Genomic DNA, 23999 nt, shown 5'->3' on the forward strand with positions numbered 1-23999 from the left:
TTCACACTGATAAGCTCCTATCCAGCATTTCATTCCCAACTCAAATATCACTTCCACTTGGATGGTTTCCTCAATTCCCTTGGACAGAGCTTGCTGTTCCTTTTCTATACTCATAGCATGTATTATCTCTATTATTTAACTCGTCACCTTATACTGAAGTTTTAAATCCACCTTTTTATACTCTTAGATTGTAACATTTTTATTTCTATTCCCAAGTCTTAGCATATGACTGGCAAAAAGCTAAATATTTAATAATAGATGGGTGGAAAGAAAGAAAGAAGAAAGAGAAGGATGGAGTAAGGGAGGGAGAAAGGAAAGAAGAAAGGCTGGTTGTATTGCCAACCTCCATCAAAATGGAATAAAAGTGAACTCATTATCTTCACCCACACCTGAAATTCCCTGGAGTTTTCTCTCTCTCTAGGTTTATACGGTTTTTGTTTGTTTTTCGTTTTTTGTTTTTCAGTGCTTTCACTGTCTCCCACTTTAAAACCATAGTCCTATCTGACTTTCTTGCTCAATCCCTTAAAAGGCAATCCATTAGAACGTCATTTTATCTCTCTTTTTTTGAGATAGAGCCTACTGTGTTACCCAGGCTGGAGTACAAAGTGCAATCTCAGCTCACTGCAACCTCCACCTCCCAGGTCCAAACAATTCTCCTGCCTCAGCCTCCTGAGTAGTTGGTGCAGGCATGCACCACCACACCTGGTTAATTTTTGTATTTTTAGTACATAAGAGATTTTGCCATGTTGGCCAGGCTAGTCTTGAACTTCTGACTTCAAGTGATCCTCCTCCCTCGGCCTCCTGAAGTGCTAGTATTATGGGCATGAGCCACTGCACCCGGCCAACTATTTTATCTTTCTTCATGGAATATCTTCATCAGTCCACCTCTTATTCTTTTTATACTAACAGTTTAGAACTTGTGCCCAAAGCATTTTTAAAACCTTCCTTACTGCTCTCTCATGTCCAGTCTCTCCCTACTAAAATTTAATTTTCCCAGAGAAAAACTAATTATGTCATTTTCTTGCTAGACTACCTTTAAGAGTTCCCTGTTGCCTGACACTCAGTGTGCTCCAAAGTGTGGTCCCAGCCAATCTTTTCAGAATTCTCTCACTCAATCCCTTCTCCTTTAGCCAATGAAGTAGGCACATTTCTCTTACTCCACACTTTTGATCTCTTCCTCTACACCATACCTTTGCTCTTGGTCACTCTCTTCTCCAATGGCCTTCCTTTTTTCTTTTTAGCTCATATAAATCTTTTAATTAATAGTGTTTTATTTATCTAAGACCTCAGACCAATGATTTCCAGCCCATGGAGTACTAGAGATCATTTTAATGCTAAAAAAATTAAATTTTGAAGCTTTCCAGGTCTGTCATGAACTGAAGGCTCTGAGATTTTAACTACTTGCAAGCTAATAAGCTAGCCTGTTACTGTTTCATGAATGCTAGCAGAGGCAGGAGACTCCTAGACCAAAGACAAAGGACTTTGGCATAACGAAATAAGCAGCAAGCACATCAGGATACTGAGGCTCATAGCCCTTCCACCCAGTACTATCAGAGCAATATTATGGGCCCAGATAGGTCTTTCACATCCACTGAGTTTGCTCACAGATGAGAAACCCAGGGCCTAGGGCTCAGCATTATTATTCTTTTCTAAATTTAATTATGAATTGATACATTATATTTGAGACATTTGCGTGGTTTGTGTGACATTTTCTTACATGATAGAAAATGTAACGGACAAGTCATGGTATTTAAGGTATCTATCACCTCAAGTATTTACTCCTATATGTTGGGAACAATTCAAGTCGTCTCTTCTAGCTACTTTCAAATATAAAATACATTGTTGTTAATGGAATCAACCATATCTTTTTTTTTTTCTTTGATTCTATATCTTTTTTTTGTTTTTTTTTGTTTGTTCTGTCACCCAGGCAGGAATGCAGTGGCGCGATCTCGGCTCACTGCAACCTCTGCCTCCCAGGTTCAAGCAATTCTCCTGTCTCAGCCTCCTAAGTAGATGGGATTACAGGCGTGCACCACCACACCTGGCTAATTTTTGTATTTTTGGTAGAGATGGGGTTTCACCATGTTGGCCAGGCTTGTCTCAAACTCCTGACTTCATGATCCACCCGCCTCAGCCTCCTAAAGTGCTGGGATTACAGGCATGAGCCACTGTGCCCAGCCGACTCTATATCTTCGCTACTATGTACAGTGCTGCAATAAACATGAAACTGTAGATATTTCTTTGATATGCTGATTTATTTTCCTTTAGATAAAGACCCAGCGGTGGGATTGCTGGATCATATGGCACAACATTTCAGCATTATTTTTAAATATTTTTTATTTTTTTGAGAAAGCCTTGCTCTGTTGCCCAGGCTGGAGTACAGTGACATGATCATGGCTTACTACAGCCTCAACCTCTCAGGCTCAAGCAATCCTCCTACCTTAGCCTCCTGAATAGCTGGGACTATGTGCAGGCCACCATGCCTGGCTAATTTGTGTGTGTTTTTTGTAGAGATGGGGTTTTACCATGTTGCCCAGGCTAGTCCTGAACTTCTGGGCTCAGGGGATTTGCCCACTTTGGCCTCCCAAAGTCCTGGGATTATAAGCCTGAGCCACCATACCTGGCCTCCAGCATTATTTTTGAGCAAGCAGCAAACATTGTAGCAAATAATAGTCATTTTCTCTCCAAGTAGCACGCATTTATAGGGAAGTCAGACTATGATCCCTTTACCTACTAGTTGCCTGTATTACTAGCTACAGAAATGAGTTCACCAGTAATGGGATACGCCTTGCAGTGTGTGGAGATATTCAGGGCTCATGCTTAAAAACATTAAGAGTTTTCCACTCTTAACAATATTGAATGGCAAATATCATGACAAACAAGTATACATTCATACACTTGTATTCTATTAGTCATAGAAGTATCTACACACCTTTTTGAAAAGCAATTATATAGGTAATTTGTGAAGCCTGAGTCAGTCTACAGAAAGTGCAACTCTCATTTCTGTCATCCTTGGGGGTCTGTAATATACACAGGTTGGAAACCACTACTTTTCATTTTAAAGCTCTTTGAGGTCTCAGACTGCATTTTGATGTCTTTTTATTTCCCATGACCTAGCGTAGGGTTAGGTTTATTCTAACTATTTAACAGATACTTGTTAAAAAAAAAAAAAAGAAGGTAAATAGAATTTGCCAATAAATTCAAGTTGAAAACTATGGAGATACATTTCATAAAGAGTATCAGTGAAGGCAGCTGATTTTGAAAACAATAGGAGACAAAGAGTAACTGTACATCGAACCCAGGATGTGGGGAAGCAGGTTTCCGCAGGAGTTTGACTCCATTTTTCTTTGGTGTGTTATAGAATTCTGTTAAAGTTCTGAGGAGTAACAATTCAATAGCCAAAAAGGGATGCTTCTTGCAGGTAAGGATATAGTAAAGTCACCATGACAGAGTTCAAACAGTAGCAGAATATTGATCAGGAGACCAAGATTCTAGTTTGAGTTCTTCCCCTAACAAGTTGTATGATATTTGACGTATATCCTCTGTCTTCATCTGCAGTGGACAGAGACAAGGCTGAATTCTGTAGGGGATGTTGTTGGGGCCTCATCATGGTAGACAGCAAACAATGGCCACACTTTTTTTTTTTTAAGTTCTTCCCATCAACAGGTGGAGTCTATTTCTCCATTCCTGGGGCACTGAATTGGCCTCGTAACTTCCTTTGTCCAACAGAATGTGGCAGAAGCAACCTTGTGCACGCCCCAAGCCTGGACCTCAAGAAGCCTTGCAGCTTGCACTCTTGCACTGAGAGCCCTCCCACCACACAAGCAAGCTTGAGTTACCTTTATGAATCAGGGGTCAGCAAACCTTTTCTGTAGAGTCAGATGGTAAATATACTAGCTTTGGTGTCTGTACAGTCTCAGCCTAACTCTTTCATTTTACTGATAAAGCAGATACAGGCAAGATATAAAAGAATGTACTCCAATAAAGCTTTATTTACAAAAACAAGCAAAAAAAAACTGGATTTGGCCCATAGGTCACAGTTTCAGATCCCTATGATAGAAGATAAGGAACTATGTGAAGAGAGCCCCAGCCATGCCCACTGCCCCAGCCATCCCAGCTAAGGCCCCAGACATGGTGGCAAGCCCAGCTTAGATCAGCTGAAACCTCCTGAGACCTGCAGCATGGTCCAGCTGCCCCACCACAGGAACAACCTGAAGAAATCTGAAATGAACTCAGCCACTGCAGTTTCAAGCCTCTAGGTGGTTTGCTACACTGCCAAAGTTCAACCATACACACATTCCAATCTTCTTTTCCAGTCTAAATTACCTGTTCTCCAGCGGCTGTGAGGTTACTGAGGGCCCAGAGCTGCTCCTACTTCAGAGAACTGCCTTACCTTAAGATTACACTCTGTCCCCAAGGCAGTCCACGATAAATGGCTGACAAGGAGGTACAACAGGTCAAACCCCTACTGCAAAGTGGGTGCAATTCAGGAGTTGTGGGCTTTCTCTGGGAAGCTGGAGTGAGTTTTCCTCTGAAATCTTGCTTTGTTCAGGAGCTTCTTCCCTGTCCTGCCTTGCTTCCCTCTCTTCCCTTCTCCTGCATGTACTCTTCCAATAGACCATTTGCACAAAAATCACCATGCTAAGATCTGCTTTTAGGAAACGTAAGATAGCTCCTAAAATTTCTTTGGTATCCATCATAATTATAATCAGGCCACAACTTGGGATAAAAGAACTGAGATGCAAATGTGAAGGGCAACATAATAAACCAAAAAGATGAAATTAAACCCACCTTAAGACATGGCAAGAAGAAGAACATGATCTTCTATGCCTCAAATGCCTTGTCTGCACCTAGAAATGCTAGTAGGGGAAAGAAAATTGAAAGTAGAATTTCTTGGAATAAAATTAAAATCCTGGTAATTATCTTCACTTAATATCATTTCCTTAAAATTACCAAAATCTATCAAATTTTTGAAATATATGTTTATTATATTGTCCCAAAAAAGTCCCTGTTATAGTTGGTGCATTTCTCCCCTCCAAATCTCATGTTGAAATTTGATGCACGGTGTTGAAGGTGAGACCTAGCAGGAGGTGTGTGGACGGATCCCTCATGTGTGACTTGATGCCATTCTTAAAGGATTAAGTGAATTCTCACTCGAAGTTCCGACAAGAGCTGACTCTTAAAATGAGTCTAACACCATTCTCTCCTTCTCTTGCTTCTGTCTCACCATGTAATGCCCACTTCCACTCCCCCATGAATGGAAGCTTCCTAAGGCCCTCCCCCAAAGCAGATGTGGGTGCCATGCTTCTTGTACAGCCTGCAGAACCATAAGCCAAGTAAATCTCTTCTCTTTATTAATTACGCGGCCTCAGGTATTCCTTTACACCAACACAAAATGGACTAAGACAAACCCTATTTTATTGGACACTGTGCCCACATCATGCTAATAGACAATGTTAGTCCCTAATCTTGTCTCCCTTCTGTCCTTTGTTTCCTCACTGAGAAAAAAACAACACAAGTTGTTACAACACATCGTGTGAAAATTGAGACTACTAATGAATTCATGCACATAAACTAAATTGATATCACCAGATGGACAGTAATTTGTAAATACAATATACCTATCATCATTATTCTTCAAACAGCATTCTGAGTATTCCGAATCAAAAAAAAAAAAAAGGAAAGAAATATTGCCATCAGCGGGTTCCCTGTAAACTGGGAATTGGGTAGCTGGCAAAAGGAGAGATCTGAAGGAAATCTGAAGAAAAAGTAATGACAGCAGCAGGGTTCCCTTTCAAAGAAAGAGAAATAAAGAATTGTCAGAGAGGAAATACTAATAACTAGCACATCGAAGTATGTGAAAAGAATCTCTAAAAGATATGAGATAGAAACAGAAAGACAGCCTATATCTAGAGGCTAGAAAGGGGAAATTTAAGAAAAAGAAAATGCATTTGTTGGAATAACATGAAGATGCTTCCTCCATGTGGGTATGCCTTCTAGGGATGAAAACACTCAGGAAAAGAGTGTAGTGAAAAATAAAATCAGGAATACCTTGGTAGATACACACTGGAATTTATACATTCTTTTTTTTTTTTTTTTCTTTTTTTCTGAGACGGAGTCTCGCTCTGTCGCCCAGGCTGGAGTGCAGTGGCCGGATCTCAGCTCACTGCAAGCTCCGCCTCCCGGGTTCACGCCATTCTCCTGCCTCAGCCTCCTGAGTAGCTGGGACTACAGGCACCGCCACCTCGCCCGGCTAGTTTTTTTTGTATTTTTAGTAGAGACGGGGTTTCACCGTGTTAGCCAGGATGGTCTCGATCTCCTGACCTCGTGATCCACCCGTCTCGGCCTCCCAAAGTGCTGGGATTACAGGCTTCAGCCACCGCGCCCGGCCGAATTTATACATTCTTAAATATGTGTTAGTTTTAAAAAATAAAGATTTAAATGAATGTTTTCTGTTTTGATTTTCATTTCAATTAGTTTATATTTTTTTCTAAGTGAGAATTATTATCCAAACTAAGATGGTTCTGTCATACTTGCTTTCTTAGTAGAAAATAAAAGAAAAAGAAAGAAAGGAGGGAAAGAACAGTTCAATATACAGACTTCTTTTGAAATGCTGAGCACTTCATCCAAACTTTCTATATCTTAGTTTCCTCACTTGTATGTAAATGAAAAGATCAGGATATGTTTTAAAATTCAATAATTCTTAGGGAAAAACATGAGGTTTTACTGCATGAATACTAACTGGAGGAAACATTCTAAACGGCATTTTTAAGTCAAATTGCTGTTTGTAACCTTAGAATACAACTTAGAAGAGCAATACTTTCTGCATTGCTTCAAATCTAAAAGTATTCAAAAAAAGCTAATTTGGTACAGCTGGGAAGAGCTCTAAGGATGTATGTTAATCTAATGACTGTTTAGTATAGGAAATTATAGCTTAAATAATTTATATGAATTTGGATATTCATTAAGGTTTAACAGCATTTGAGAAGGAGTAATTTTAAGACCAGGAACTAAAAATAGTGGCACTTGCTTTCACAGAAACCATAAGTAAATGGCAAAGCATATAATTAATGTACACATTACCTCATTTTAGGGTTTATGCAAACCAAGAGTTACACAAACTATAAGACATTTTGAGTTCAATGCATGTGGTTATTTTCAGGGAATTAAAAAATCTATAAGATTGAAAAAGGAATCAACTAGATAACTTTAAAATAAAAATTAGCAGGAAGGCTTAGGGAAGCATTTTTGTGGATAAATTTGACTTCATCATAATCAAGAGAAGGGTGTAAAGACAGACTAGGGAGAAAGATGGCAAAGGATAATTAGGAAGCAACATCCCAAAGCAGGTGATGAGAATTCCTCTCTCACATGGAAGGGGATTCCCTGAAAATGCACAGAAGTAATTGTCCCTCAGGAGGGGAAGAGGTGAAAACAAATGTAATTAACTACTAGTTGCCAAGACATTTGCTTTTTCATGGGCTTCAATTCTGCTCTTCTTGTCTCCTTCTAAACCACTCCTTCTTGGCCACTGGTATGAGGAAGCGCTTCCTGAACTCATGTGGTTCAAATCGCTCTCCCTGTGCCCCAAGTCTCATTTCAATTTTGATGATTGCCCTCTGGGCACTGGTACTCCATGGATCTGATTGGGTTCCATGATTGACTTATGATTTGAATTCTCCAAATTACCATGAATATTACCATCTGAAATGTTCCCTATTTTTCACTCTTCTGACAAAATCCACCCCTACTTCCATGGCTGTAACTATTTAGTCATTACAAAATGTTTGAATTCGTGAATCAAGATATTTGATATATGCCACAATCCAGACTGTTGTCATATAAAACACACGTTTCATACCTTTGGTCTTCAATGTGAAGAATTTCACATTGCTTATTATTTAGGCACCAATACATTATAGAATATATAATTTTAAAAGTTATGTGTAATTCTATATTATTAAAATATACAAATATAATTTATGTATATTAATAACAGTGTTACAGACTTTCAATAAATCAGCAGGTTAATCTCACAACTAAGATTTTGTGAATAACAGAAAAGTATTTTATGCTGGTAAAGTATACATAATACAAAATACCATCTGAACTATTTGAAAGTGTAGAGTTTTGTGGTATTAGCATATTCACGTTGTTCAGCAACATCGTAACCATTCATCTCCAGAAGGTTTTCATCTTCCCAAACTGAAACTCTGTAACCACTAAACACTAACTTTTCATTCTCCCTCCTCCCAGCTACTGACAACTACCATTCTCTTTTCTATCTCTATGAATTTGACTACTTTAGTTACCTCATATAAGTTGGCTCATACAATATTTGTCCATGTGTGACTCATTTATGATAGCTAGCATAATGTCTTCAAAGTTCATTCATGTTTTAGTACATGTCAGAATTCCCCTTCCTTTTTTTTTTTTTTTTTTTTTTTTTTGAGGTGGGGGACGGAGTCTCACTCTGTCGCCCAGGCTGAAATGCAGTGGCCGGATCTCGGCTCACTGCAAGCTCCGCCTCCCGGGTTCACGCCATTCTCCTGCCTCAGCCTCCCGAGTAGCTGGAACTACAGGCGCCCGCCACCTCGCCTGGCTAGTTTTTTGTATTTTTTAGTAGAGACGGGGTTTCACCGTGTTAGCCAGGATGGTCTCGATCTCCTGACCTCGTGATCCGCCCGTCTGGGTCACTCCCAAAGTGTCGGGATTACAGGCTTGAGCCACCGCGCCGGGCAGAATTCCCTCGCTTTTTAAGGCTGAATAGCTTTTCATTGTGTGTGTGTGTTTGTGTGTGTGTGTGTGTGCGTGTGTGTGTGTGTTTAAAAATTACATATACACACACCACATTTTGTTTGTCCTTTTAACCATTGATGAACACATGAGTTCTTTCTTGGCTATTATTAACAATGCTGCTATGAATGTCGATGTAAAAATATTTGTTAAAGTTTCTGCTTTCAATGAGGAATGGTCATAGTTTTTGTTTCATTGTTTATATTTAAAGTCTACAACATTATGTTATGGGATACAGAGATACTGAAAAGGTTACTATAGTGAAACAAATTAACATATCTATAACCTCACACAGTTACATATTGTGTGTATGTGTGTGTTGGTGGCAATAGCAGCTATAATCTACTAATTTAGCAGGAATCTCACATACAGTACAAATTTACTGCCCATGGTCTTTGTGTTACAACATTAGATCTCTAGACTACAGAGAACTCAATCGTGAAAAAACAAATAACCCAGTTAAAAAATGGGAAAAAGACCTGACTAGATATTTCTACAAAGAATACATAAAAATGGCCAACAGGTATGAGAAAATATGCTTCGCATTAATAAAAGGGAAACACAAATCAAAACCACTATGAGATACCATCTCACCTCCCGTTAGGATGGCTGATAACAAAAAGACAAAAGACATCAAATGTCAGCAAGGATGTGAAGAAAAGGGAACTCCTGTCCACTGTTTTTTTTTTTTTTTTTTTTTTTTTGAGACAGAGTCTTGCTCTGTATCCCGGGCTGGACTGCAGTGGCCGGATCTCAGCTCACTGCAAGCTCCGCCTCCCGGGTTTACGCCATTCTCCTGCCTCAGCCTCCCGAGTAGCTGGGACTACAGGCGCCCGCCACCTCGCCCGGCTAGTTTTTTGTATTTTTAGTAGAGACGGGGTTTCACCGTGTTAGCCAGGATGGTCTCGATCTCCTGACCTCGTGATCCGCCCGTCTCGGCCTCCCAGAGTGCTGGGATTACAGGCTTGAGCCACCGCGCCCGGCCTCCTGTCCACTGTTGATGAGAATTTAGGTTGCTACAGCCATTAAGGAAAACAGTATGTAGATTTCTAAAGAAATTAGAAATAGAACTACCATATGACCCAGCAATCCATCTTCTGGGTATATACCCAAAGGCAATAAAGTCACTAGCACATAAACATATCTGCATACTCATGTTCATTGCAGCATTAGCTACACAGCCAAGATATGTAAATGACCTCTGTATCTGTCAACAAATGAATGGATAAAGAAACTGCGGTAGACATAAAATGGAATATTATTCAGCCCTAAAAAAGAACAAGATCTTGCCATTTGCCACATGTATGAGGCTGAAGGACATTATGCAGACAGATGACAAATATTTCATGATCTCACTTATATGTAGACTCTAAAACAAAAATTCAAACATAAGAGAAAGAACAAAACAGGGATGGGAGGGAGAGGGGGAAGAAATAAGGAGACGTAGGTTAGAGGATACAAAACTAAGTATTTTAAAAATTACTTTAGTGCCTGGTTAAGTATCCTGCTCCTAGCTACTCAATACATTTCTACTAAATGCAAAATAGCATTCCCAATTTCCCATGATTATTTTGTTGTCAAATATTAACATTTGTCATTTTAGTAAAATGATAGGAATTACTTTCCTGATTAATAAAATGAATCCCTATTTTCCTTTAGGAGTCTTCATTGAAATTGTTACAAAATAGTTGGAAGGAAATATACAATGAAAGGTTATTTTAAGAAAGGTTATATGAAGAATTGCTTCTTAATTAACAATCCTCTTTACCAGTTTAGTTGCAATTTATGCCCTTATAAAAGTGAAGTTTCTGTAGCATTAAGATTCTTCCTTAAGGCATGTAGTAATCATTTAAAGGTGGACTAACATACAATGAAGGTTAACCAGTAAGTCAGGTTGCACTATTGGTAAGTTTGTGCTGTTAGTGTACACTTTCAAATAAAATGAATATCGTTGAATTAGATGCTGTTACCTTTCTAATTTTACCGGCAATCTTAAAAAGAAAATGAAATCCTTGGCCTGAAAAAGCAAAGGTCATTTAACTTCCCTTGCATTGTGTGTAATCTTTTAAAAATATTCTAACGAAAAATAACATTAATATCTAAATTCATAAAGATTCCCTCCACTTTAGTCTCTTTACCTTATTAAATATACTCTCATACTGATGCTAATTATGAAAATAAACCACACATGACTTCCAAATCACATTTTTTTCTTTTTTCTTTTTTTCTGAGACAGAGTCTCGCTCTGTCACGCAGGCTGGAGGGCATTGTTGCGATCTCAGCTCAGTGCAACCTCCGCCTCCCGGGTTCAAGCGTTTCTGGTACCTCAGTCACCTGAATAGCTGGGATACAGGCGTGCACCAGCACGCCTGGCTGATTTTTTTTTTTTTTTTTTTTTTTTTTTTTGCAGTTTTAGTAGAGACAGGGTTTCTCTGTGTTGGCCAAGGTGGTCTCGAACTCCTGACCTCAAGTGATCTGCCTGCCTCAGCCTCCCAAAGTGCTGCGATCACAGGCATGAGCCACCACCCCTGGCCTAAATAACTTCTTAAAAATAATATGTAATTATAACTTCAAATGTTATAGAGGTAGACGAAACTTATTAGAATCCCTGATTTTTCAGTGGCAAAAGTAACATCTCTCTGCTGTTTTTACAAAGAAAAAAAAAAAAAAAGCTGATACCTATATATATATAGGTATGGTATAATATATGTACACAGAATACAATAAACATAATATCATATACCTATATCACACATGTCTATTAAACAGCACTGATCATTCATTCTATTACCACATGTTGAATGCCTATAATATACCAGGCACTCTTCTGGAGAAAATGACTTGACATCTAAGGTAACTAAAGATCTGACGTAACAAAGTCTATTTTACATGAACGTGATTGCTTTTAAATACCTTCTGATAAAGAAAAATAATCCTAACATTTTGTATATGAAGGGTAGTGTAGACCCACTATGGGTTTTGACTCCAGACTGACCTGGTTTCAAACAACTATTGCATCACTTACTAGATATGTGATTTATGTAAGTTACTTAGGTGATTTATGTAAGTGACTTTAAGTTCTTTAAAAAAAGAACTTATGTAAGTTCTTGCATCTATGAAATGGAGACAATAATATAGATTTTTAGGGGGTGGTTGTTGCATGATATTTATGTACACACACACACACATAGCTTAACACCATACCTAACACACCCTTCGAAAGGTAGTTCTTATTGAATCTCATTGCTGTGATTCAGGAAATATGTACAATGACACTGTATTAGTTTTCTATTGCTTCACTAACAAATTACCACAAATATAACCACTTAAACAGAAGTTTATTATGATTTTATAGTTTTATAGATCATTAGTACAACACAAGTTTCATCAGGCTAAAATCAAAGGAACTGCACTTCTTTCTGCAGACTCTAGGAAGGATAAAATCCTGTTTTCTTCCCTTTTCCATCTGCTACGGGCCACCTGCATTTCTTGCTTTGTGGCCTCTTTAATCTATTTTCAAAGCCAGCGACAATGGGTTGAGTCCTCTCATCACATCTCTCTGGCCACCAGAAAAACCAGAAAAGATTTTTGCTTTTAAAGATTCATATGATTGCACTGGACACACAAAGATAACTTAGGATAATCTCCCCCATCTCAAGGTCTGGAAACTATGACATCTGCTAAGTCCCTTTTGCCCTGCATGGTAGCACATTCACAGGTTTCAAAGATTAGAGCATGCACGTATTTAGACAGCACTATTCAACCTACTAACGACACCACGGGACCAACTGGAAGGGTCCTGTATTGTGGCAACAAGTGGCAGGAACTCAGATGTAACTATTGCTGCTGCTGGCATTGGACATTCCTAGAAACATGGAACTTAATGCTAAAGAAACTTTCCATTATTCCTCTACCCACGTGAAATCGTGTTAGTGTAAAGGCTAGTAAGTTAGAAGCAATCATGCTCTGCGACTATCTTAAGAGAGCAGTGTGAAGTCAGAATTAAAAATACGCCCATTTATGTTGAAATCCTTGGGCTCTCTGACACTACTTTCATGTCCCTAATCAATATATCCCACGGCTGCAACTACCTGGCGCTTTACTGTTTAACCATTTTACACTCTCTGTGAATGTTCTTCTCCACAGCGTACGTTCTGCTCAACAGTCTTAACGAGACAGCACGACTGGTTTGGCAGCTTCATCTCAATTAAGCAAGTGAATTATTCTAAATGGATCTACCTAAGCAGTTTGATCCTGCCACTATCTCACATGCTCTGTCTAACGAACAGAGGTAATAAACAATTTAAGTACATCATTTGGCCACTATATTTAATTCCTTTCATCTGGTAAAGAAAATAACATATTTGCCATTCTAAAAAGCAATGCAATAGAGTGGAAATTGTGTTTTACCTAGTCTTAAAATCAAGGAATTTAATGCAACTTCATTAAAGCCGATTAATATTTTAGGTATATCTACAAAGTTAGGCACCAGGGCCTCAGTAGATGGACCACATTTGTTCACTGCACTCAAAGACGCTAAACTATAATGGAGGTAAAAATCCATAGATTCTACCATCCTAACCCCTCATTTAAACAATAAGGAACTGAATTCCGAAAGGTTTAAATGCAGCTGATTCCACTTTGATGCATAATCCACCTTCATATCCCCCAAAGTAGAATTCATTAGCAAGATTGGGCTTCTGAGATTAGGGAGGTCAAGGCACTCAGCAGAACACTGACTCTAATTATCTTGGTAATCCAAGAGAGAAAAGTGGTGCAAAAGATATCAAACACATTAATAATATTAGAGAAGCAATAATAGAAATAGCTAGAGCTCCCTTGTCAGACACATCAGGGCTTTCATCCCAGTCCAGTATGTTAGCTTGTGAGCTTCACCAAACTGCTTGACCTTTCTAAGCCTCAGATACCTCATTTGGAAAGCATGGAGACATCATAGCATGGAGTATAAAAATGCAGACTTCTGGCTTCAGAATCACGTGGGTTTGAATGTGATTCTGCCATCTTCAAGCTGGGTGATGTTGAGCTCATTCACCTCCTTTAATATTACTCTCACTGATATTGGAATAATACCCGCCTCAAAGGTATTATTAACTCCTTGTTACAAGGAGCAAATGGGGTACATAGAGCACTTGGGGCAGTGTCTGAGTAACAGCAAGCAGTCAGTAAATAGTAACAAGTGTCACTGCAAATTAATTTGATGATGCTTTGTGAAGATTATTAATAAATGCAAACCAATTCCCTCATCATGACAATTGCTATGGTCTGATGTTTATGTCTTCTCAAGACTCGTATGTTGAAATCCTCATTGCCAAGGTGATGGTCTTACGAAGTGGAGCCTCTGGGAGGTGATTAAGTCATGATTTGGTTTAATGCCCTTGTTATACCAGCCTGAATGAACTATTAAAGCAATGTTGACTATCTACATTCTAATAGTAATTGTATATTTTTAAAGTCTCTTTAACCATGGACCCTATCCTCATGCCCCAGCAACTGAACGATTAATTTGTCCTCATTTCAAAAGTAGAAATTCAAAGTAGAAATTTGACTTTGGTAAGGTCCAAATGGTTCAGGATCAAATATTAAAGTAGGAATGAAGAAAGAATTCAAACTCAGTGACCCCTGGCTCTCTATTCACTGCTTTACCTGTTAAATTATATCACCTTGGCAGTTTAACAGTACACTGGAAACATTTTCGAGGAAGAATATTTATACACACAACTCTTGGCACCATAAATATTTGTCTGAATTTATCCTGCTCCAGGCCAATCAACACCTTATGAAACTTGTGATTTAAAAGGCTTGGATTTTTATTCATGCAATGTTAATATAATGGAAAACAATTCAGTATCTCCAGCAGGAATGATTTTACAGGCATTAAGCAGGTGGCAGACTGCATAAACTTTACCTTTCTTGACATTTTTAAACAACTAATATAGTTTTAAAGCATGTACATTTTTGTGTCATTTAAATAGGAAAATTATTAATGATAAACAAAGGTTGTAAGAGACATAAATTTGAGGCATTTTGTTTACATTGAGTTAAGGACATATAAACTTTGATAAATGTTAGTGGAAGTTACCAACACACATTCCTTTCATAGCAATGGAAGACCTCTTTGTATAATTCCAAATAACCCTTCTAACTTGTGAAAAATGAATAAGGAACTGAAGTGTATAAAACACCAAACTATAATAAGAGCAGAAATAAGTGAGCTTACTCCAGTTTATTTCCGAGTTAAATACTAAGCAATAATTCCAAACAAGTACATTTCATGAGGCTTATCTTTCATGGCACTTTTCTTCTGACCTAGTCCAAAGAGAATGTCCTCATTTTTTACTACTCATTCCCCCTTAACAATTCCCTGGCTTCCTTCCTTACCTGCTGTGCTTTTGTAATGCTGCATTGAATTAGAACTATAATTAGTCAGCACCTACTCATTTAGTCCACGAGTATGTATTTAGCACCAGGTACCATTTGTGATAATAAACAAGAGAGCTGTCCCTGCTCTCCAAAAGCTTATAGTCCAGTGGGGAGAACACAAATTAAGCAGAAGGTTTCAAAACAGTGTGATAGTATCTGAGGCATGTAGTGTGGAAAGGGCTAAGGCTTAGGTAAACAGGGTGTTCTGGAAATGCATGGAGATAATGTAGCTAAATAACTTCAAGGACTCAGATGCTAGACAGAGAGCACCTGTTGAGCAAGGCACTGTGTTGGGACATTGTAAAATATAAATTCAGCCCCTGCTGCCCAGAAAATTCACTGTAATTGGGAAGATGGAGGCCAAAGTTCTCTCCCCTTTTCTCCAGAACCAAACTGCCTCCTAGACAACTTCACTTGGATGTCCCACCAGAGCTAAAACTTATTAGACTCAATGCTTATTTGTTTTCTCCTCCAATCCCCAAACTGGATCCTCACCTCCAACATTCTCTGTCTTAGCAACTGCCCCAACCCATCCAGTTACTAAATTAGAATGAGAAGGAGCATTCCGTGGGTCACTTCCTACTTCACCTCTTACTTCAAAAGCATAGGACAATGTTTGGGAGGGTGAGTAGTAACAAGACGGGAATAGTTCACAAAGGTTTCATGGGACAAGCTGAAAACTGTAGGCATTATCCTATAGACAATTTTGCCATTCAATCACTGCTAGCATTGCCTTGTCACATAGCTAAATGAAAGAATATATTTATAAGGCACTCTGTGAATTTTCATTAGTGATAAATAGGCTGGGAAACAGGGAGAAAATTTGTTAAACCATAAAATGCATTCTAAAGTCAAACATTAATGGGAAGGGATCATTATTTAAATTAAAAAATTCCATGTGTGCATGTGAATATATACATATAAATAGCATATTCTAAAGCCAAATATTAATGGCAATAAAACTTTTTATAAGGAGCATACCAGATAATTCATATCAAATAGTATCTCTTGAAACTAATTATCTCTGTGGACCACAGAGACACAAGTTGAACATCCCTAGTCTGAAAATCTGAAATCCAAAATGTTCCAAAATCCCAAAACTATTTTCGGTAAACACAGCATCACGAGTGGAAAATTGCGTACCTGACCTCATGTGATGGGTTGCAGTCAAAATTTTGTTTCATGCACAAAATTATTGCAAATCTTGTGTAAAATTACCTTCAGGCTATGTGTATAAGATGTATATGAAACACAAATAAATTTTGTGTTTAGACTTGGGTCCCATCACCAAGATTTCTCATTATGTATATGTGCATATTCTAAAATACCCCCAAAAAACCGGAAATCTGAAACACTTCTGGTGCCAAGCATTTGGGATAAGGGATACTCAACCTGTAAAGGCTTATAAGCAAAGTTTTAGCATTGAATAGACCTCCACTGACATCATGCCTGTGATATTCTTCTACTATGTGACCTTGGTCAAGTCATTTAACCTCTCTGAGTCTCAATATCCTCACTTATAAAATGCATATATACCCAAACTCTCAGGTTTTTATGTGAGCATTAAATAATATAATTGAAGCATAAATATATGGTAATAATTCAACACATTATAACTACAACTATACTCACTTCAAAGAGAAGCCAAGGAGAAAAACGGCATTTTGCTTAGGAAGAGGTCATTTTAAAGCATCAACTGGCTTTTCAAGGGGGCAGCATTTAATAGCTGTATGATATATTCTAACAAGATGGTGGAAAATGATAAACTAAAAATGATCCAGATGCAAACACCCAGAAATGCTGGATAAAATCCACCTAAATCCACAGTTGAAAGTCCAAGAACAGAAAGTACTCAGGAGTCAGAAACAAAAGAGAGTTGAAAAACTAAAATAGTATGCGAATATACTGGCAGCTGTCCTTACCGTGGATGATAGATGTGGTCAGCTTCCATAAACTTACAGCCTGGGTTTAAATACCATAAGTGACAAGAAATGAGGCCTTGGGCCCAAACAGGAGGAGGAAGTTAGAACTAAAACCCCTACCGAAATCTGGAACCTCAAAATATTTCACTATCGATGACAAGTAGACTAAGCAAAAATATACTCACATACAAAATAACAAGGAAGCTATGTCTCTGCCATGGGCTTAGGTAGAAAAAAAAAAAAAAAAGAGAATCTCCCCTGAAAATCAAAAACAACTGACCAGCACCTAGTGTGGGTCCGGGGTTCAGAATTCTTCTACTAGTTTGTCTAGGAACTCCCAAGCCAAGGTATTAGCAACAATAGCAAAACTATTCCGAGCATTGATAGCTTGTAGGGTATCTGGTAGAAGCAAAAGCAAATCTGCATTGGAGGGCCACAAATTCCACCTAAGCTCACTACATGCCTATAAGTACCCTAAAATTGCAATGCTAAAAATATGTTTAAAGTTACTTTTAAATATTCCATATGAGCAATGATTAACAGGGATAGCCAAAAGGATTAGAATCCCACAAACTTCATATTATAAAAGACTCTGATAAATCCTTTGGAAATGAGCATGTTTAAAATTATTGAAAGAGAAATCAACTTCTAAAAAGAACAAGACATAATGGAAAAAGACTGGCTAGCTTTGAGAAAGAACAATTCAAACTTGTAACAGTAAAAAATATAATCATAGAAATTAAATCTTAATAGGCAGATGACATAGGAGATAAAACAAAATGTAAGGCACAATTGACAAATTGAAAGATAAGGAAAATACCTAAAATGTATCAAAGAGAGATAAGGAATTAGGAAAATAAAAGACAATTTAAGCATCAAAGAAAACAAAATCAGACGTTCAAATATACAGCTCTTTGGAGTTCTGGATAGTGATAACAGAGGGAATGTAGAAATATTACTCAAAAATATAATGGCTGTGAATGTTACTAATTGATAATGTATTCAAGCTGTCATTCATGAGTCGAAAAGCAAAAGATCTTCTCAAGATTAATAGATGGGTGGGTAGATAATAGATGGATGATAGATAAATAGATACATAGGTAGACAGGTAGATGATAGAGAGAGAGAGAGAGAGAGAGAGAGAGAGAGAGACAAATAATATTGAAACTGTATAGATAGATAGATAGATAGATAGATAGATAGATAGATAGATAAATAATATTGAAACTGTAGAGTTACAGTCATAGAGAAGGTATTTAAAGAAACCAGAAAAAAAAAGACAGATTATTTACAAGGGATCAACAATAGACTGACAGCAAACTTCTGAATAATAAAAGATAGAAGACATTACATTTAAAAGCGAGGCGAAAGTAAACTGTTAACTTAGATTTCTCTATTTCCGTAGGGCAAATAGCTCTGTCTACTATTGGAAAAAGTGAACTGTATACTACATTTATTTCTTTGGAGAAACTTTCAATACGGACTATAACCTTATTTGACTACATAACATACATCCTTCTAAAAGGCAAAATAACTGAATAAAAATACAAAACATGATCCCTTGCAGCCCTATGATTCATCAGTTTGGGGATTTAAAATTCAATACTTCATCTTTGAAGATGCTGATTTCTACAATGAGTTATTCTTCCAGGTCCCATGTGCTTCAAAACAAACAAAAACTACGAATAAACAACGAATATGAAATATCTCCTAGAGAGGTTTAATTTAATTTGCACTTAAAATATTACATAAAACCAGTAGTGTACAGTAGTCATCACTCAGTTTTTTGTGGCGTAACTGTAATTGGTTCGAAAATCAACAGCCACCAGATCTTGCTCTATTTATAATATTAAAAAGTTGGAATTCGTGGATTTCCTACATTTGACCACCAAAACATACGCTAGCTCTGAGTTATTAGGCTATGCTGCCCTGTTTAAAAAACAAAAGCAGAAAAGCCAATTAAAACATCTTATTATTAAAGATTGTGAGATTTTGACCCTGAAAGGTATTTTTATCTTCCAGCTTGGTGAACTATTACTAGCGGAATTCACAGGAAGTGGAGAGCCAGCTGGGAAGAAGGGAGCCTTTGAAGTGGCTGTGCCTGTGAGGGACCCTCAGCGTCAAGGGGCTGCAGAGCTCTGATATCCCATGGGCGCCTGAAAGAAGCTTTTTCTCTGTTGATGAGTTCTCAGTCAGTTAGATACTCTCTGTCTTCACTAATAATTTTCATATTACAAATGTGATTACAGAGGTTTACATTTTTTTCCAAACCAAACAATTGGGTAAATTTCAATATAAACTCTTTCCAGTCTACGCATATATAAGCATTCTAAACATTCTACGGACCTTTAAAAGATACTTGGACTGCCTGATAAATAAGGTTAGCAATCTTAATGACTGCAGTTAAATATGTCTCTTACAAGAATGGAGATAACATTAATTCTTTCCTATTGATTAAATCTTTAGCAATTTCCTAACCGTATTCAAAAATATATACTGTATGCCCAATAAAATCTGCAGATTAAGAAATTAAACATGTTTATATTGTGTTACTTCCTATTATTTTTCTTCATAAACTACAATGATATCTTTAATTTTATTTTTTTCAAGACATCAAAACAAGAAAGGAAAAAAAACAATTTTAAAGAATGAAAATAGACCAGGCCTTCACATCCAGGTTAAACAGATATCTTTGTTCAGAACTACAAACAAATACGTAAAACAGCCAAAAATCATCCTACTCACAAGCGCCTTCAGACTATTACAAGAATTGAAAGGTAGCCAAAGATTTGTTCTCTGACAAGTACTCAAGTATTCTAACACTAACATGAAATGGTACGACAGTTACCCTCACAGGATGATGACTTTTGTTTCATAAACCATCTTAAACACTAAGTTATTAAACTGAAACTTGGTTTTTAAATGATGACATTAAAGTCACAGGTTCACATCCCAGAAAAGGTGAGTGGGAATAAGCCTGAATTGTGTGAGATCATTGGGTATGCGGCCGTGATTTCAGGGGAAGCAGCATAGACGTTTTTCAGCTTGGGTTTAAGCTTGCAGTGAATTCCATGGCCTCCCTAGGCCTGTGTTGTCTTTCTTATCACTGCCTAGTGATCTCTGCATATAAGGGACAAGGAACAATAATAATAGCTAATGCTTACTGAATAGTGAATATAAACTGGCCTTGTTTTAATCATTTTACATATACCACCTGATTTAGTCCTCATAAACACCCTGAGGTAGGCAGTCTACCTCATGTACAGTTCCGTTCGACAGATACGAGAAGAAAGGCAGAGCAGGGTTAATTTACTTGCCTGAAAATCACTGTTAGCAAGAGATGGGCGATTTGAATACAGGTACATTTATACATGCACCCACAGAACCTGTGCGTGCATGCATGTGTGTGTGCGAGTCTGTGTGTAAACAGAGTAACATAACACTTACCATTCTAATCATTTTCAAGTATACAATTCAGTGACATTAAGTGCATTCACAACATTGTACAACCATTACTCCTATCAATTTCCACAACTTTTTCATCATCCCAAACAGAAACTCTACCTTTTAAGATGAATTAACTTTTCTCCCTCCCTCAGTCCCACAGCCTGTCTTTTTAACTACTTCCTTCTTTTGAGTAAATGAAGTAAAACTGAATCTCTGTAACAAAAACTGAGAAAGAAACAAACTAAAAATCATTTTGTCATCCCAAATCCTTGAGAAAGAAACAAACGAAAAATCATGTTCTCATCCCAAATCCTTAATAATGGAAAGTCTGAGGATGTATTTTAGGCAGAATAAAGATACCAGGGAGGAGGTCTGAGTATGAGAAGGGATCATAAGCAGAGATATCGTTAAATTTTTTATTAAATCTCAACCATATTGATTGAACAAAATAGTAGCATTTAATTTCTGTCTTTAAAGATCAGCAGAATTAAAATATCAGGTACCACCATATGTAAATTAGAAAGGAAGTAAGATCAAAGTTAAAGCATTTTAAGGTTCTTGTAATTTTCAGGATGAAGGTAAATGTTTTGATACTTCTAGAAGAATAGACGCGGAACACATAGCTTCTAAATAAGCTGAGGAGAAAAAAGTAAAAGGAAAAAAAGACGGCCGACGCTGTGGCTCACGCCTATAACCCCAGAACTTTGGGAGGCCGAGACGGGTGGATCACAAGGTCAGGAGATCGAGACCATCCTGGCTAACACGGGGAAACCCCGTCTCTACTAAAACCACAAAAAATTAGCTGGGCGTGGTGGCGGGAGCCTGTAGTCCTAGCTACTCACGAGGCTGAAGCAGGAGAATGGCGTGAATTCGGGAGGTGGAGCTTGCAGTGAGCCGAGATCACACCACTGCACTCCAGCCTGGGCAACAGAGTGAGACTCCGTCTCAAAATAAATAAATAAATAAATAAATACACCAAAAATGAAAGAAACACACACACACAACACAACAAAAAATACTTGCCATAGATATACTGATGCATAGAGTATAATATATATCATGAAATACCTACATTAGAGAAATAGAAACATTGAACATTAATAAGTTTAGTGTGCAACCCAGAAATTTAGAAAAAGAACAGAAAACCAAAAACAAAGAAAATAAGAGGAAAGAAATATTAAAAATAAAATCATAACAATGAGAAGTGAAAACATACAATAGAGAGAATCAACAATGCCAAAAATTAAGCCTTTGGACAGCTTAATAATACAGAAAGACTTCTGGCTAGATCAATTGAAAGACAAATAGAAGACACAAAATAAAAAATACTTGTAATAAAAAAGAGACATTACAGTACATGCTACAGAGATTTTTAAAAGGCGACAAGTTTTTAGGGGCAACAGTAATGTCAAATATCTTGAAAATGTCGTCAAAAATAGATATATCCTTTTAAAATACAAATTCCAAAATTTACTCAAAGAGCAGGTAAAAGTTTAGTAGTCTTAGAGCCATTAAAGAAATTAAATCAGTAGTTAAAAATCTTCTCCAAAGGAGAACACTAGGTCCAAATGGCTTTGTAGCAGATAATTCCAATCCTACACAAGTTTTCAGAGAATAGAAAAGTAATAGTCTCCTCAATACATTTTGAATGTAGTTCTCAAGCTTGAGATGGCGCGCTCAAGCTGTGATACCAAGGAAAAACAAGGAAAACAGTACTTATCAATCTTACTTATGAACATAAATTCAACAAATTGAGCACAGCATTGTTTAAAAGTGTATATATGTCAAGACCCAGCTAGAATTATTTCAGAAACACAGGATTGAATTAATAATAATAAAGTATTAAAATCAGTTACTATTCTAAAAGAATAAAAAAGGAAAATTATGTTATTACCCCAATGGATACAAAAAAAAGGGGTTGATGAAATTCAGTATCACCCATAAAAAATCAAAGCAAGGAGACAAACAAGAAAATGGCAAGAGAGAAATTTCCTAACCTGAAAAAGAACATGTATAAAAATAGCATTAAAATAAATGCCACACTTAATGGCAAAACATTGAGAATATTTACTTTAAGATAAAGCAGCTTAATGACAAAGATATTCATTATTATCACTTCCATGGCAGAAAGGTAAAACAAAATAAAATTGCATCCATACTTTGTATCATACATAGACATTAACTTTAAATGGATTCAAGACTAAAACTTAGTTGTTGAAGACAGTTTATCTTCATGATTTCAGAATTGGGAAAGATTTCTTAAGACCCTGAAAGTTCCAACTATAAAGAAAAATATTAATAAACACAACTTCATTAAAACTTCAAACTTTTGCTCATCAAAAGATACTATAAAAGCAATAAAGAGCCATATAGTAAAAAATATTTGCTCCATGTATAACTGACCAAGAATTAGTATTCATATATATAAAGAACTTCTACACGTTAATATGAAAAAGAAAATCCACTAAAAACATGGGCAAAAGACCTCTTCTGAAGTTTCAAACACAATCATGGAAGGAATCACACTTTATTGTGTAATCATGATGTCACCTGGTCTCCTCACTACTTAAAATCTAAATAAGATTAATTCAGACACCCAAATGCATGGATTGTGGAAATTCAACATCTCCCTAATTATATTCAAATTCCTGGGAATGGAGAAGATGGAGGTGTGCCTTAAATCCTCATAATCTCTTTTGATATGATTTTCTTCCTCAGGTTGAATTTTTTACCCCTGCCTTGTGTCTCATGCCTATTTTTATATTTTCATCCTGGGGTCATCCCAAATAAAGAACAAAGGTCCCTCTTCTATCCCATCTCCCAAAAGCTACAAAAATCAGGCCTATTAAGTGTAACAAAACTTCTACTGGAGATTTGGGGGTCCCAAGGAGGGACACATTTATGCCATGTAGCACTCCAGGCTTTAACCTTTCTGGCATCTCTGACACCCACCTCACTTCCAACACTACTTCTCTGGTAGTGTTCACTTCCAACCCTCTCTTCTCCACCTGGCTCGCAGAAGCAGAACTGTTCCTTCTTTACTTTCATTCCTGCCAACACCCATTCCCTCAGGGTCTCCCTGTCCTAGTGAATGTTGCATAAACAAAACAATACCGCCGGAGTTCCGGAGGCAGCTGATAAGATAACATATTTTCGCCCTGCTGCATTTAAAAGAAACAGAACTATGCCAGGATTTGTAATAAGTAATGATTCTTGTAAAGATATCTCATACATTGAGAATTTTGAGAGCACTCACATCTGTTGAAAATTGATTTTCGGCCGGGCGCGGTGGCTCACGCCTGTAATTCCAGCACTTTGGGAGGCCGAGGCGGGCTGATCACGAGGGCAGGAGATGAAGACCACGGTGAAACCCCGTCTCTACTAAAAATACAA

At 37.4% G+C, this 23999-nt stretch overlaps 1 long non-coding RNA gene across 1 annotated transcript in view; it reads right to left on the minus strand.

Annotated features, from left to right (window-relative positions):
- The window catches only part of LOC119627554 (uncharacterized), an 85529-nt gene extending 61891 nt beyond the window's left edge, over window positions 1-23638 (minus strand). The window contains exons 1-2 of the long non-coding RNA XR_005243741.1: window positions 23559-23638; window positions 4792-4859 (exon numbers count right to left, since the gene is read on the minus strand). This is a non-coding gene — a long non-coding RNA (uncharacterized lncRNA). The remainder of the gene's footprint in view (window positions 1-4791; window positions 4860-23558) is intronic.
- Window positions 23639-23999: the final 361 nt, after the last annotated feature.

This window comes from Chlorocebus sabaeus, chromosome 3 (genome assembly GCF_047675955.1).
Source record: "Chlorocebus sabaeus isolate Y175 chromosome 3, mChlSab1.0.hap1, whole genome shotgun sequence".
NCBI lineage: Eukaryota > Metazoa > Chordata > Mammalia > Primates > Cercopithecidae > Chlorocebus > Chlorocebus sabaeus.